This window comes from Contarinia nasturtii, unplaced genomic scaffold, assembly GCF_009176525.2.
Source record: "Contarinia nasturtii isolate CC-2019 unplaced genomic scaffold, AAFC_CNas_1.1 Cnas_scaffold_1037, whole genome shotgun sequence".
Lineage (NCBI taxonomy): Eukaryota > Metazoa > Arthropoda > Insecta > Diptera > Cecidomyiidae > Contarinia > Contarinia nasturtii.
Window position 1 is genome coordinate 3,696,123 of NW_022198383.1, and position 15,228 is coordinate 3,711,350.

Genomic DNA, 15,228 nt, shown 5'->3' on the forward strand with positions numbered 1-15,228 from the left:
TCGATTTTAGTGAATTTTCCGTGCGTTCAATTGGCGCATTTTTCTTTTTACCTTTAATTTATCACTGTTCGCATTTATTTGCCAATTCATTTAAAATTAGCGAGCCAGAGGTGATATATCGCATGTCTATTTATCTTTAACACACTATATCGTGTGATAAATAATCATGTAAACAAATTAATCGAATTTCAAATCGCAACGCAAACTAACCGAATTCAGTGCAATGTGAAAAACAACATGAATGCAAAACACTTCACGTAAATAGAAGAAATGGCGTGAAGAGCATTGCCACAATGCATCTTTTTTTCTGCACAAAATGTTCGAATCTATTTTCGGACTTTTACAAATGCAATTTAATTTTAGCTGGCAACAATGAAATCAATTTTCATCATTTCCGGGCTCATCTCATTAAAACATATGTTCAAAAGTAAACATACACACACACTGTTGTAAATGTCAATTCCTCTTGAAGTCGACCGCATAAATAAATAAAACAAACACACGAACATCGAATCCATAACGCACAAATCCGACAAGATTTTGCTGTTTAGAAATTAATTACACACTTATTTAACGTTCAATTACAGAGTAGTACAGTGTTCGCAATATATAATCCTCGCACATGTTTACTGTTTTTTTTTTCTCGTGAAATTGAAATTTTGTATTTTTTGAGTGCGTGCGAATGCGAATGAATAGCAGCTGCTCCAAATACACTTGCATATGCAGTATGAAATGAAAGGCGACCATAAATAAAATGTAATTTTTTTGCATATATTTGGATCATACACATGAGTTCATGCTGTAGGTGGAATGTGCCAAAGTGGTTTTTCTTATTTTCATTTTGGATGCTTGGATGCTATGTACCATTCAATGCACAATTTAATTTGGATTTTCTATGGATTTTGGTCAAATCACTATGAGAGCCATTTGGAATGAAAGTACCGGAATGAGGTAGAAGTTTCTCATCATTTGTGGCAAACTAACAACCAATTATTAAAGCATATTTCAAAATTCTAAAAGCATTGGAAATTCAATATTCTAATTTATGTACGTTTAATACATCTTGGACGTTATTCGGATTTCCGTCGTATTATAGCACTCATAATATAATTGAACATTCTTTACTGGTTTTTCAACATTTATGTGGTTCATGGAATTTTCATTTTTCATGCAAGTGTGTTTGTGTGTATGTGCGCACCGTGCGCTTTGTGCAAACATCAAAACTGAAGTGATGATGTAAGTTGATAAAATGATGTTTTGTGAATGAAAACTAGCTGTTAGAATACACATAATTTAAGATGTGTGTATGCAAAGAGTGCATGTGTTCCGTATCCAAAAAGTGCCAGTGCACATATTATCGGATGTGTGCTTGGATGAAGTGATGCGATGCAATGCGCTCTCGGTGTTGGTTTATTTGTATATGGATGGCAAGTGAAACACTGTACAATATCAAAAGTGAATGAACGTGTTTGAATGTTAGTGAAATGTAAATCATGTTCATTTGAATCAGCAACACCATTAACGCAGTGCCAGGGCAGCGCAAACATGCTTGAAATTCATTTTCTTACATTCAATGCATGTCCGCGTCCACATCAAATCGAGTAGCTTGGCACATGAATGAAATCGTTACATAAAACACAAACCGAATTACAAGAGTTGAGCGAGCGCATTTTAACTCTAAATTCTATATCACATTGCACTCACCACGCTACAAAAATTGCATCGCTCCACTTTGACACAATCTCTCTTTCTCTCTTTGTATTTTCGTCGTTATAAAATGTAAACACTTTGCTCATTAGTTTTCGTTTTCTATGCAAACCACATTTACTCGCATATTTTAATCCAAAATAACGTGATAAATATACACTTTATACACACATCGGATTGTAGATAGAATGTAATGCTGACTCCTATGTACGCTTAACAACAATCATCCGAAAATAGGTGTTGCATTTGCAATAATTAGTTGTGTTTATTCAGTTTACAAAAGATCTTCTCTTCTCTCTCTTTTTTTTATTCGGGGGGCTATTTTAATTAAAAGTCATCGTTGGAATCGGCACTTCGCCACACCGAATCGCATGAATGCAGAAAGAGTCAAAGTCAAAATGATCGTAAGAGATAAAGAATGAAAATAGAATTTAACTGTTCGCCGCAATGCCAGCGAATGCAGAAATTTTCTATTTTTTAACATGTCAAAGGAATGTCATGTCATTTACGACCAACTACGATACTGTCACTGCAAATTTCAATCTCTGCCTTGGTTTTTTTACATTCATTGCACACTTAAATGTACAAACAGACACGCCAAAATCTTGATCTCTCTTCACATTTTTGCATTCGCATTTTATATCCCCACATTTTTAATTACTCTAATATTCATCCGCTTTATTTGAATTTTATCATTTTTCCCGTTTTCATTTTGTGAGTTATTAAATAGATCTTTGCACTTTGTTAGCACCATTCTTTTTCCTTCTTCTTCATCACAATCTTCATCGTCGTCATCATCATTTTTTTTTTAATGTTTGGTTTTCATTTTGTGCTCGTGCTGCTACAATGCACACTGATAAAATCTACGAGCGCATTTTTGCTCACCGAAAGAAACACCGCAAATACCAACGTCAGCAGAGATGATGTACGCATTATTTGGCTCCACACAATTTCATCTTGATTCTTTTTTTACTCTGCCATTCATTTGTCGTCCTTGTTTAGTTTTTTTTTCTTTTTCGTTCATATTTCTCTCGTCTTTATTATTATTTTTCATGAAACTACACAAATACTTTTGAAGTTTTAATTTACTTGTTTTGAATTTAAATGAAGAGAAAAAAAAAATAAGCAAAGAAAATATTTTACCTCCATGCAAAAGGCAGATGTGGATCTGATACGCGTTTAGCCACTATATTTACATACGGAAAAAGTTGTTGCATATCAAACTCAGATATCACATTTCTCGATTGAAAAATGTCCATTGCAGTTGCGTTGCGCTATCATTCTCTAAATAAAGAAAATATGTTTAATGAAATTTCACTGAAATTAAATTAAAATTCGCTTTTGATCAATCTGTTTTTGTTGTGAATAGAAGGAGCAGATACATTTAAATGTTTTATAGTTTATTACATTTCGAAGAACTTGATCTAATTTAAAGTTCAGCTTCCAGACTTCTCTCTCTCTCTCTCTGTCCATCTATCCTTGTCTCTCTGGTAGGCAATTTAAATAAACATTCATTAAAAGTTATTTCTGAATGGGATCAATTTCATTGTGTGTTTAACTATTTTGCTTCGTTATAAAACGGTTAGTAAAGAAAATGATAGTTTATTGAATAAAAAAAATGAGTTTATTCTTGTTGAAAATTGATGCTCATCGTATTTGTTTTATTCTCTCTCTCTTTGCAGGTATGTTATGCATGGCATTGATATCAATAAAAAAATCATTGGGCGAGAGCAATGTAAGTATCATTGAATTTATGATCTTACGTATATGGAACACGGATGAAAGTGGCTTAATCGATTGCCAGCCATTTTTGCATTGAATACGAATCTGTGAACCGTAACGAACTACCAACACTTGGTTACACATGTATGTATAGTGCAATCGAACAATCCATAACAGAAATAATTTGTTGTATAATCCCACACGTTTTGAACTTTTGGAATGGAAAACCAAGCGTCCGACACATGCTTCATGATCAAGAACACGAAAAACCGCACGAATGTGAACGAAAGAGCGTACCTTGCTGTTGTATATATATTTTTTACTCATTCTCTATACTATATCGACTCTGTCGGGATGAGGAAAAACGAAGCAGAATTCAACAAACACATTTTGAATTTCAGCTCACATATTTGTCGATATATTCTATCCAATTGACTTCAATTGTTTACGACCCCTTGACCAAAATGCACATTACAACCGAAAGTGAGATGAATACCGAAGGAACATTTATAAACTTCTGCACTTGACTGCGCTCCATTTTTCCTTTGCATTGAACGTATTTTTTGTGGTCTTGTTCATTTTTCTTTCCACTCGACGATGTCGTTGTGTCGCTGTTGTCATCTTCTTCTATTGATTCCGCTTTTTTTCTTCTTCACCAGCAATTTTATCGATGTGATGTGATTTTAAATCAAATCAAAAATGTTTTTTTTTCTTCATTGCACCACACTAGTCGGGACACACACACACACAAAATGTGCACAAGCGCACCGTCAGCTTCTCAATTTCGAATTTTTCTCCGTCGTTTTATTTTAACGCTACATGAACATAATTTTCAAAGTTGTTTTCTGGCTTTGCGGTGTAATGGAACGAGAGCATTTGAAACGGTGAAAACATATGTGGAGCAACTTAAGGAAAGAAAGAGAGATATCGAACTACGAACGTGTGTGCGCGCAAACAGCATAAATGCAGGAACACATGACATAAAATGGGAGCGATGTGAAGAAAACAACAACCACCCGAAACTAAGACGAAAACGCAATTGAATGGAAAATGAAAAAATAACAACGAAACCATCGAGAGATTCGGGTGAAGATGTGTGTGTGTGCAAGTGAACGAACGTTGATGCTTGTTTCCGACAAATATAAATAGACCGGAATGTGCATTTCTTTTCATCACATTGCGATTACGTTCAATTTTTTTATATTATTACTCTGGTTGGTTTGTCTTGGGAGTGTACTCACTCCCAATGTGTACGGCTGCTTCGATTCGACTGTTGTTTCTTCCACAAATATACATACACACATACACCATGCTGAAATTATTATTGGAATGCATTTCTCAGAGGCAATCAAGACAAGGCAAGAATGGAGGAAACCAGCTTCCTTTTATTACAAAACGACCGACGCAACTAAATCGCATATCTTCAAGTGAAATGCTCTTTCTCAAGAACCATTTTCATGTACTTTACCGCTCTTCAATGTGATTTTTATGACAGAATATTATGTTTTATGTTTATAGCGATTTAATATTTCAGATAAAAAACAATGAAAATATCAATTACATAACATTCATTTAATGCATTTTGACTTTCTTCGTACAGACATACATACATAGCACATTTAGTCGCTCACACCATCGCGAGCCACGCGCAATCTGTGCACTTCGAAAAACGACAAAAATATCATATTAAGTGCTAATAAAATTTCGAATGTTCTTTCTCTGCTCTCCAAAGAAGAACGTATCCGTCGTTGCCGTCATCGAATTTCGGTCGTTTAAATTGTTAAAATACAGAGAAAAAAAGCAATGTATGCGCCCTAATTTTTCGATGTAACAACTTGCTAACTTTGCAATGAACATAAGGAAAAGATGGTGCGCAACGGTGTCATTGTAACCGCCCTCAGACTCATGGGAAAAATGAAAAATGATGACATCGAAACGAATCGGCGGCGGCAAATGAATGATGTTGGCATATTTTCCGTTTTTTCGTGTTCAATTTAACATTTTCACAAAACGCCACCAATAAAATGTACCGTCGCACACAAACAACAGGCAGTTTCTTACTCTCTCTCTCTCTCTCTCATGCACACATCATCGACGATTGTGTCTGTTCGATGGTGTTTCGTTCGGGAGTAACACGAAACTTCATGCAAATGTTTTTTGACATACAACCGCCGAAACATTAAAAACAAAATGCCTAGCACACGCTATCACACCACCACACCATATCATTTTTAATTTTTATTACGCCATTACTGCGCTTTCGGGTGCTCTTTCTCTCTCTCCCTTTCTCTGCCTCCTCACTCACTCTCACGTCATTGTTCCGCCGTTTGGTTTTAATTCACAATAGCACGGTTCTGTTCTTCCGTCTTCGATTTTATTAGTCACTTAATTTTGACACGAAGCAAACAAAGAGCAAAACCACGTTTACCCATGCAATCGGCAAACCATAAAAATCTATTTAGACATTTTGTAACAGACTTTCGGTTGCCGTTGGAAACTTCATATTGAATGCCGTTCGTACTGAAACTTCCTTTCACACATATTTCCATCTCATTTGCTTCTACGAATTCGAGTTTAAAATTCATTTTCAACATTTGTGGCATCATCAATGCGTGTGTGATACATTTTATTAAACACCCATCATAAATTCATAAAATGGATATATTGCGACCACAGTACGGCCTCCCGAACCGGTTTAAATGCACAAAGAAATATCAAGTAAATTCATGAATTGTCATATATATATGCCAATTATAATACTTTATACTGCACATACCGTCGGAATAAAACGTGAACATCATCAAAATTCACACATATTGTGTATGTGCGGGTCTATAATGGTTTAGAATTTTCATGAATTCCGATATTAAGTATACTTTATTAGAATGAACGATTCCGATTATTTTTGCTTATTAACGGGAAATGCGCTTATATTATATGGCCCATATTTTATATTATGAATATTATGCCAACGGAATTCTCGTGTGCGTTCTCATCTTTGGCCCCGTGTTTTTTTCACATTTGAATATTATGGCATTCGGTTTGGTTGCATGCATCACATTTTTTTTTTGTTCACAATTTGATTCATGGCACTTCGGTGCCACGATATATGTGTGATGTTGTTATTGTTTTGTTTCGCTCAATAACGAAGTTCATATTTCGATCGAAAATGGGAACTTAATTTTCCATTTTTAATAAGTTCCACTCGACTAAGTACTCGACTGAAGAATAACATTCACCCCAGGTATAATCATCCAATATTTAGACGGTGAATAGGCAAACGAACGAGCATATGAAATTTAAATCCCGAGGCTTATGTGTATCGATGCGATCCGAAAATCGAAAACCAACGATAAACCAGCGAATACGATGCGAAATTAGTCGTCAAACACTAAAACACTCGATCATATTGGATATGTCATCCATTGCAACAGCTCAATTTAAAGTGGAATTAACGCACGAACATATTCGATTCGAAATGCTCGTCAATCACAATTGGTTTTTGCGGCAGAAATTGCATCGATTTGAACATTGAAAATCGGGAACTTTTATTTTCTGTTTATATATGTGATTCGGTATGATATTAAAAACGAAACGCAATCTAAATAGAAATAGCAGAAAAATGGTAAAAAAAGAAAGACAAGAATAAAAAAAATGTGCACATTTTTTTTGCTCCCCTCTCTTTCATTTTGTGATTGCGCGGTTCTTTCATCGAATTACACACAGCAACGAAAGAGAATGACAACGTCGATGGAACACATGCAATCATGTCCCATTGTTAATCGTAAATCAGACATAATAAAGCACCCTTTTCTACCATACCGAAATGAAAGAATTTTTTTTTTCACTCAATTTTTTTTATTCATTCATTTTGATAATAACAAAAAAAGGAGCGCAATCGATGCTTTTATGAATCTGTATGTGATTGTGATACTCTTTAAATGGCTCGATACACTCGAAGCAAATTAGCTGCTGCATGTATGTTGTGTAAACTGTTTCTATGCTCGGATCATCCGAATCGGATCAATTTTTTTGTTGTTCAAAGCAAATTGGCGCTGAAACATTTCCTTTATGGAGATCATGGCATTAGTATTCTGCAGTGAAAATGAATCGAAGAGATAGATGAAAAAACCATCGACGAGAACAGCAGCAAAATAGATAAATCAGTATGCTACACGTTTTAATAATAATTCGTGGCCGTCTCGTCGTTTTCGCTGCTTCGTCTTCGGCAGTCGCATATATAAATGTGTGGAAATTCTTTTGTCTTCACGCTGATTTGTTCAAAATTGCTAATAATAAATTCATAAATACAATGGCAACCGGCATAAGAAATGTGTGCCTGTCTCAGTAGGCAGAACAAGATGAAATTTGATACTCTCTTGCTCTCTTTTCTCCATTGTCTTGTACCATAAACAGTCTTGTTATTTAATTCAAGGAGAATGCTTAATATTTGTAATCGATTTGTACCGTCTCTATCATATATCGTGTGTTATTTGTTATTATATGTCATTGTTGTTCGCATAGAAACTCGTTAGGATCACCTTTTTCGATGTGTGTGTGCTCGATGCTCATGTCGATTCATGTGTCAGCGAACGCTCACCCTCTTCTCGATTTTCTCTCGAGCAACAGAGATTTATACCATTGTTTGATGTTATATTGTCATTAAATAATACTCTCATTCTTTTATAATACATAACTATTATTTTCATTATTTTCACTGTTCTCATTCACGGTTTTTTTTTTCTCGATATTCTTCTTGATTTTTTTTTGTTGGTCGATCAACTGTCGTAATGGGAATATATGAAACGTAATATGAGACAAGATAACATACGGAACGAGTGAGCAAGAGCCATGAGCGTTTATGATATTTTGCTTATTGCATTTTATAAACAGTTTACACCAAATGTTGTGCACACGCACATCAGTGCAACCAAAAACCCATCCAAATGACAGATACACGCATGTATTTGGCTGCTATCTACCGTGTGTGTGTGGTGACTGCTGATGCTACCATCATTGTTATTACAATGCTGCTTACAGAGAAAGCAAAGGCATCGAATGTGCGGCTGCAATGTTTTATGTTTGTGGTACAAACATGAAATTTTATATATCGTTGCGAGTATCAAGAGCATATTGAACTGAACCAAACTCAATAGAATGAACACTAATCTCTACTCATGAGATACATTACCCGATCTTGCTCTCTCTTGCGCTCTCTCTCTCTTTCTCGTTCTGATTCGACAGCCCCATAAATACATACAATGAAATACAAATCATCCTCTGGGATTTATATGTCTATCGATTGCTTTGCAGTGTGTGCATAGTGGCTGGTTGGATTTTTTGTTGTTTTGTTTTGCTTGTCGTTCGAAGGCATTGTCATAGTCAGTTTTTTGATTCCATTGCGTCATTGCCATTATAAATCCACTCTTTGGCGGATAATCAACATCGACACATGCATAATTCATGTGTGTCGCTTTTCACAAATTCATACACGTCTATGCGAATGCCTGAGAAATGCAATTGCTCTTCACTTCGAAATTCGAATACTGTATTTTCCCATTTTTGGGCATTTTATTATTATTTTCCATAGGAGCTAAACTCACAGTTAGTGAACATGAATTAATAGAGTTAATTTAAACGAAATCTTTCGTTCATCATGTGCACTAATGGACGTCATCAATGGTTTTGGATTTTCTCGTGTTCCGACTGCGGTTCGTTTGAACTTTGTTCATTTCAAAATAATTGCTCGAGGTTAAATCACCGAGTTCCCGTGATTTTACGAAAAATTCTAACATGACAGAAAATACTTTCCCGAAGTAAAAACCATTCTAATTTGCTGTAGCATTGTTTGAATTCCATTGATTGACTTTGGACCAAATTAAATTACCAAAATATTTTGATCGTTTTCGGAACTATGAAAACAAACTGCAAATCGAAAACAAATGTGTTTGTCCATTGAAAGTGTATTTTTTCCGTGTTGCATTCAGCAAAACGTCTATTCCAATTATCGTTGCATTCATTTGTCGCCTATTCAATACAATTGTGCTGTGCATGTCAAGCGAAAATGTCGAAATCTACATTTCTTTTGTTTGAGACACAATATTTCATCTGCATACAAAGAACGGAACGCACAGAGAAAAAAAAACCTTCGTTTGATTCAAATACAACGTCAAGCGAGTCGCAAAATCAATAAACAACACAACGCGGTCGCACGAAGCACACCAAAAAGTAACTTATTTGTCTATTATTTATACTTAACACAGTTGAAATAGTACTACAGGCAAATCCAAAGACAAACATAATTTACCCACCTTCAGCAATGTTTGTTCGTCAAATCATAGACACGAGAGCGCGACTGTACAGGCGAGCGTGCTCGACACGTAGCCATACACTTCGTGCCACGATGAAATTGCACAACGCATAAACAATATTGTCACTTTGGTTTCGCGACTCTTTTTTCTCTCTCTCCCTTTGCTTCCTTCCTTGCCTTCCATCAGGTACGGCTCTTTAGTCGAGTTTTAACGCGACAAACGAGAAAGGAAGAGAGACAAACAGAATGGAGAAGAAAAAAAACGAATGTGAACGGCGAAAGAATGACATTTTTCATTTATGACTTTCAAACACATTCATTCACTTGTGTATCACAAATAAATTATTCAGTTTTCAAAGTGCTCGATTGCATGCAACTACATTATTATCATTCAATTTTTTTTTTTGTTCACTCTTAGTACAATGGCTCTCAATTTTGTAGGTGTATTTACTAAAATCCACCTATTTCCGTTTAATTGTACGAACAAATCAACTTGGATATTCTATTTTTGGAATCCGTTCGGTTCTTTTTTTCCTATCTTTTGTAGTTTCATTCATTAGAATGCCGCGCATTGCTTTGATTTCTAATGTGTCTCGGCCACATTCAATTCAATTTATACAGACGTCAATCTGCTCGATCGTGAACATCGTTGCGGATGACTAATTTAACTTTAATTCGAAGTCTTCGTTATGATTTTCGAATATCAGATATTATTTTGAGAATTTATCCTCAAATTTCGTCATTTGAGCTGCAAAGTACCGCAAATCATTTTGATCGAATGACAGCTTGAGTGCTTGATAAATAAATCAAATATCAATTTTTCATGCTGAATCAAATGGTGTATTGCATCTTATTTGACAGTGGTCACATCACGGCGATGAACCGGAAGAAAATGTTGTAAAATGAGAGTTTCCAAACACATTTTCTTTCCATTTCAAATTGAGAGACATGAACCTTTCGTTTAATTGTCACTAATGTCCGATTGAAGAATTCGCCGAGAGACATTTTCCATTGAATGATATTAAATTGATTTTTCCTCGAAATTTGTTTTTTCCTACATTTTATTGCATGTGCATTCGTGCAGTCATCGTGTATCATCCACAGTGTACGTCATGATATGACACATTGTATCCATCTAAATGGCCACATTTACGTTTATAATAAATGTATGAGTCGGAAATGGAAGCGGTATCATACGATGGGGAATTTTTTGTGGATTATTAGCGATTAGAGGGGAGGCGCATTTTATAATAAATATCTGCGTGCTGCCGAATACGAATGATGAAATTTTTTAATGCTTTTTGTGTGTAGTTTAACTACATGCAATCGAAATAGAGAGAGAGAGAGAATGAAGAAAATTAATCCAAATAATATTTCAATGATTGCCATTGCATTTACTGTTCGGATCAATCGTGCCGCTTGCACTCGTATCTTCTCTCCGCTGCTTCGCTCTCTTCAAATACCGATGAACAATTTTTCGATTGCACTTAAAATCAAATATTTATTTTATCAATTATCTCTCGCACTACCCAACTATGCGAGAATCGAAGAAATGACTTCCACTGGTAATATAGATTTTTCTTCTCTTCAAAAATTTTGCCACACTTTTTTGTTATTGTTTGAACTTTGCTTGCACAGTGATTTTCATAATTGATTTCAACCATTTTTCGAATTTATTGAAAATGGCTTCTATGAACGCGTATGTTTTAACCATCATTAAAATGAGGAAAGCGTGTTCACATTGCACATGCGGATAATTTAAGTCGATAATTGACTGGAAGCAATCAAATTTCATGCATTTTACATGATCAATTAAAAAAAAATTGTGTTGCATTTTACCAACGCAAAATGTTGCACAAATGATTGACGTGATTCGACAAACGTCAGTTTTTGAACGGGATTAATACATTGTTGTTTTGGTCCCAATTCGCGATCGAAGGCCTGTTTAGCGATGTGTTCCAATTGAATCTGTCAACTTTGATGGAAAAGTCGTTGGCGTTGCGTTTTTTCATCAGCCCGTTAATTGCGTACAAGAAACGACCGATTCGCAGCGATACGCAATAAAAATATGTTAATAATTGATTAAATGGTAAGTGATTCTGAGTGTGCACATGTGGTGTGGCCATGATAATCAAAAAAAGGTTGAAAAGAAAGAAGCAATTTTAATGGGAGAAAGAAAAAAAAACCAGTTGCATACTCGAAACGAGAGAAGCGAAAAAACTGATAAACGGTGTGCAAATGAAATCAATTCAGAAAAATATTCGAGCGCGTCTGCAAAATGTGCATGTGACGATGGTGTGTGCGAACGCATATGCAAACAATGCGTCCGAACCATGCATTCAGCGATTTTTTTGCGTCTGTGCCTGTCTCCTTGTATGAGTGTCGGCATTTCGTCTGCTGTTCTATATGCTTGTTGGCTCGTGTCGATGGCCATTCTACTAAATTACACGATAAACGCGTAAATATTTTTTAATTGTTTGTTGGAGGAAACACAAAAATATATATATATATATAAAAAATTTAATAATATTTTTCGCTGATGAACGAAAAGCAAAAACAAAATCAGTTGTACAAGTGGCACTCAACAAAACAGTTGAAGCAGCAGCAGCAGCAGTATCGAATGCATTCGGATGGAATGCAAATACAGAAGCTGCAACAAAGTGGAAAAAGAATCCGTGACGATCAATAAGAATGGAATGGCGAGAGAGACCAACAAAAAAAATACGAGCAAACACAGAAAATCGCATTCGTGTTATTAAATGCTGTAATAAAAATGATAATAAATGTGTAAAACAAAGAGCTGCGCTCTGGTCAATGCCAAACGTGCGCAGCCGATCACAGCCCATTCAATGTGTTCACATTCGCATAAAATCATTCATTTAATAAATGTTTGACTGAACAAAATGCTGCTGTTGCCGCGGCTTCGAAATAAAAGACTCTCTTTTTGCATACTAAGGCCAGAGAAAAAAAAACTTTAATCCACCTGCCGCACTCACACGGAATCGTTTAAAAGCCAGTTGTTAGAATGAAATAGCCAGCACGAAATTGTAATTTTCAGGTTTTATTTGTAAATATTGTCTCTCTGTCGTGTATTGGAGTGATGCGGTGTAAAGCACACACTGAATGATCCACCAGTCAAACAATCAACTTCAATTGTTTCGGCTTTTCGCCGAGTTTACCGTATTAATCGGAAAATATCACAATTATATGTAAAAATGACTATATATGGAAAATTCGATACAAACTCAAATTAATTAATTCACCGTTTATTATTAAAAGTTGCACAGGCGTTAATTTCCACTTTTTGTTTGCCAAATTTTCCCATTCGATGCATTTTGGATTTTTGCACGGAAGCCGGAATGAGCGAATGAGAGGGAGAATGAGCGCAAACTGAAGAGAGAGAGAGAAAGAGAGAAATCGCGGTCATTGTTCATCTCCATTGAAAGCTGACAAATTCATGAAATACATTGGCTGATATATTGATTGCAAATTGTGAAAATGAGCTCGAATGCCAAACAATGCGATAGCGTAGAGACACATGCTCACAAACAAAAAAATCGCTGCGCCAAATCATTCAAAGTTGAGGCAGTAAAATGGGGATTGATTTAATTAATTTATTGTTATCGTTGCGTTCATTCTGCAATCGAGCACAATTCAAAATAATCATTACCCATAAATAATGGCAAATATTTAATTTGATGATGAATTTCAACTAATTTGCATTGCGATTTTTTTTTGTTATCGCCACCTGATGTTTTACAATTTTAAGTCGCTATCTCGGGTTTTTGTTCACAAAAAAAATTACAATCGAAAATTAAGCCAAAAATGAAACGAGAAATTATTCGAATACTTTGCAGCATAAAAAGAATGCAAACCATTTGCAAGATCATTTCATTTTGACCTAAAGTCTCAGTCTCGGTCTATGCTTCCTTACAATTAGATCCGTTAGCAACCGAATGAAAAATGTCGACAATTACTGTGGAACGTTCACGCAACGACAAGTCAAAATGAAAATAATTCAACAAAAGCAATTGAAAATTTCAAGAATTTTAAGTAGGTCTTCGCTCACATTGTTCCATTGCAAAATTACACGTGCACAGGCGAATCCAACTAAAGGGAATCAAACAGTGCGTGCCTTCTTGAAAACGAAGACATGAAAATTCACATAACCGAATGGACGAAGACAAATTACGCGCGTCTACAATATACATAATGCCATATGGTGACCGTTGCTATAACAATATTATAATCGTTATTACGCAGCAATTTGGTATACGAAATTTAGTCGGGCAGACGATTTGCCAAAAATGATGATGAACATTCTCAACATTCGATTATGTCTTGCTGTGATATCCATTGTGTTTCGTCGTTCAGACAACAAGTGCCAATCTTATGCTTCGTTTTGTTTTGCACAATGCCCACCGGCATTTCGAACACTCTCCTATCACATCGCACGATGAGAACTGGAACAATGGTTAAGTACACTTAAGTGTATCGAGGGGAATTGAACGTTTTTAAGTACAAGCACGTTGCATGCACGGCACGGAGATTGAGGAGAAAGTAAGGAGAAAGCATATCCGAAGATTTGTGTTTTCTCTTATTTTTTGATACGTAATTTTTAATGTTTTTTTAAGAATCTGAAGAAGTTTTTTCAACCGAAAAAAGACTCACATACTTGACGAATAAAAAATGACGAACAGATTTTTCGTTTTTAATAATCATTTGTTGTTGACGCAATTTGTTCATCATCAAAAAGTCCGCCTTTCAATGATGTTAAATGCATTTTTTTCTATTCTGAATTCAATCCTAAATAAACTTCCGTGAATAAATAAAAAAGAATGTACTGATCTTCTGCTGTGGCAAAAATAAACAGATTTAAATTATGAAAATGGTATGCATAATTAAACGTGTGTTTGTCGTAAACGTGTGACGATGTTTTTTTGTTATTCACTCTTGCTTTATGTTTAAAAAAATACCGAACAGCATTTTGTTGAGGACGAAATATGAATTGAAATATGCGAATGTCGTCGGTAAAGTAAATAAGCCGAACAAAGCGATGATGAGAGAGTGTTGGCCACAAAGCGACCTTTTTTTAAAAAAAACATCACAACAACAATGTAGGCAATTTGTTGTATAAAAAAGGGTGAGAAAACTCACATTTTATACGCATAACACACGATTTAAGCACGTGAATAATGGTATCATGTACGTGCGTAGTTGCATAACGACCGATTAACAGAAATATTTTATTGAAAATATTATTCAAATTCGGTGGCAATAAAAACAAGAAATTCGTTACGCTTAAAAAAACAACGGACAAAATCGACACCGATTAAACACGTTTCTGCAAAAAATACAGCACAAACGGCAATATTCCAACACTTCCCCTTGAACAAGGGGAATCCGAATTGGAAACGAGGTATGCTAGAAAAACAAGAATTGACATGGGAACTGTGAGGCATGCGTGTGAATAAACGTTGAAACAACGG

General features: G+C 35.4%; 1 protein-coding gene across 4 annotated transcripts in view; it reads left to right on the forward strand.

Annotated features, from left to right (window-relative positions):
* The window catches only part of LOC116344503 (teneurin-a), a 383,641-nt gene that overhangs the window by 152,433 nt on the left and 215,980 nt on the right, over window positions 1-15,228 (forward strand). The window lies entirely within an intron of this gene.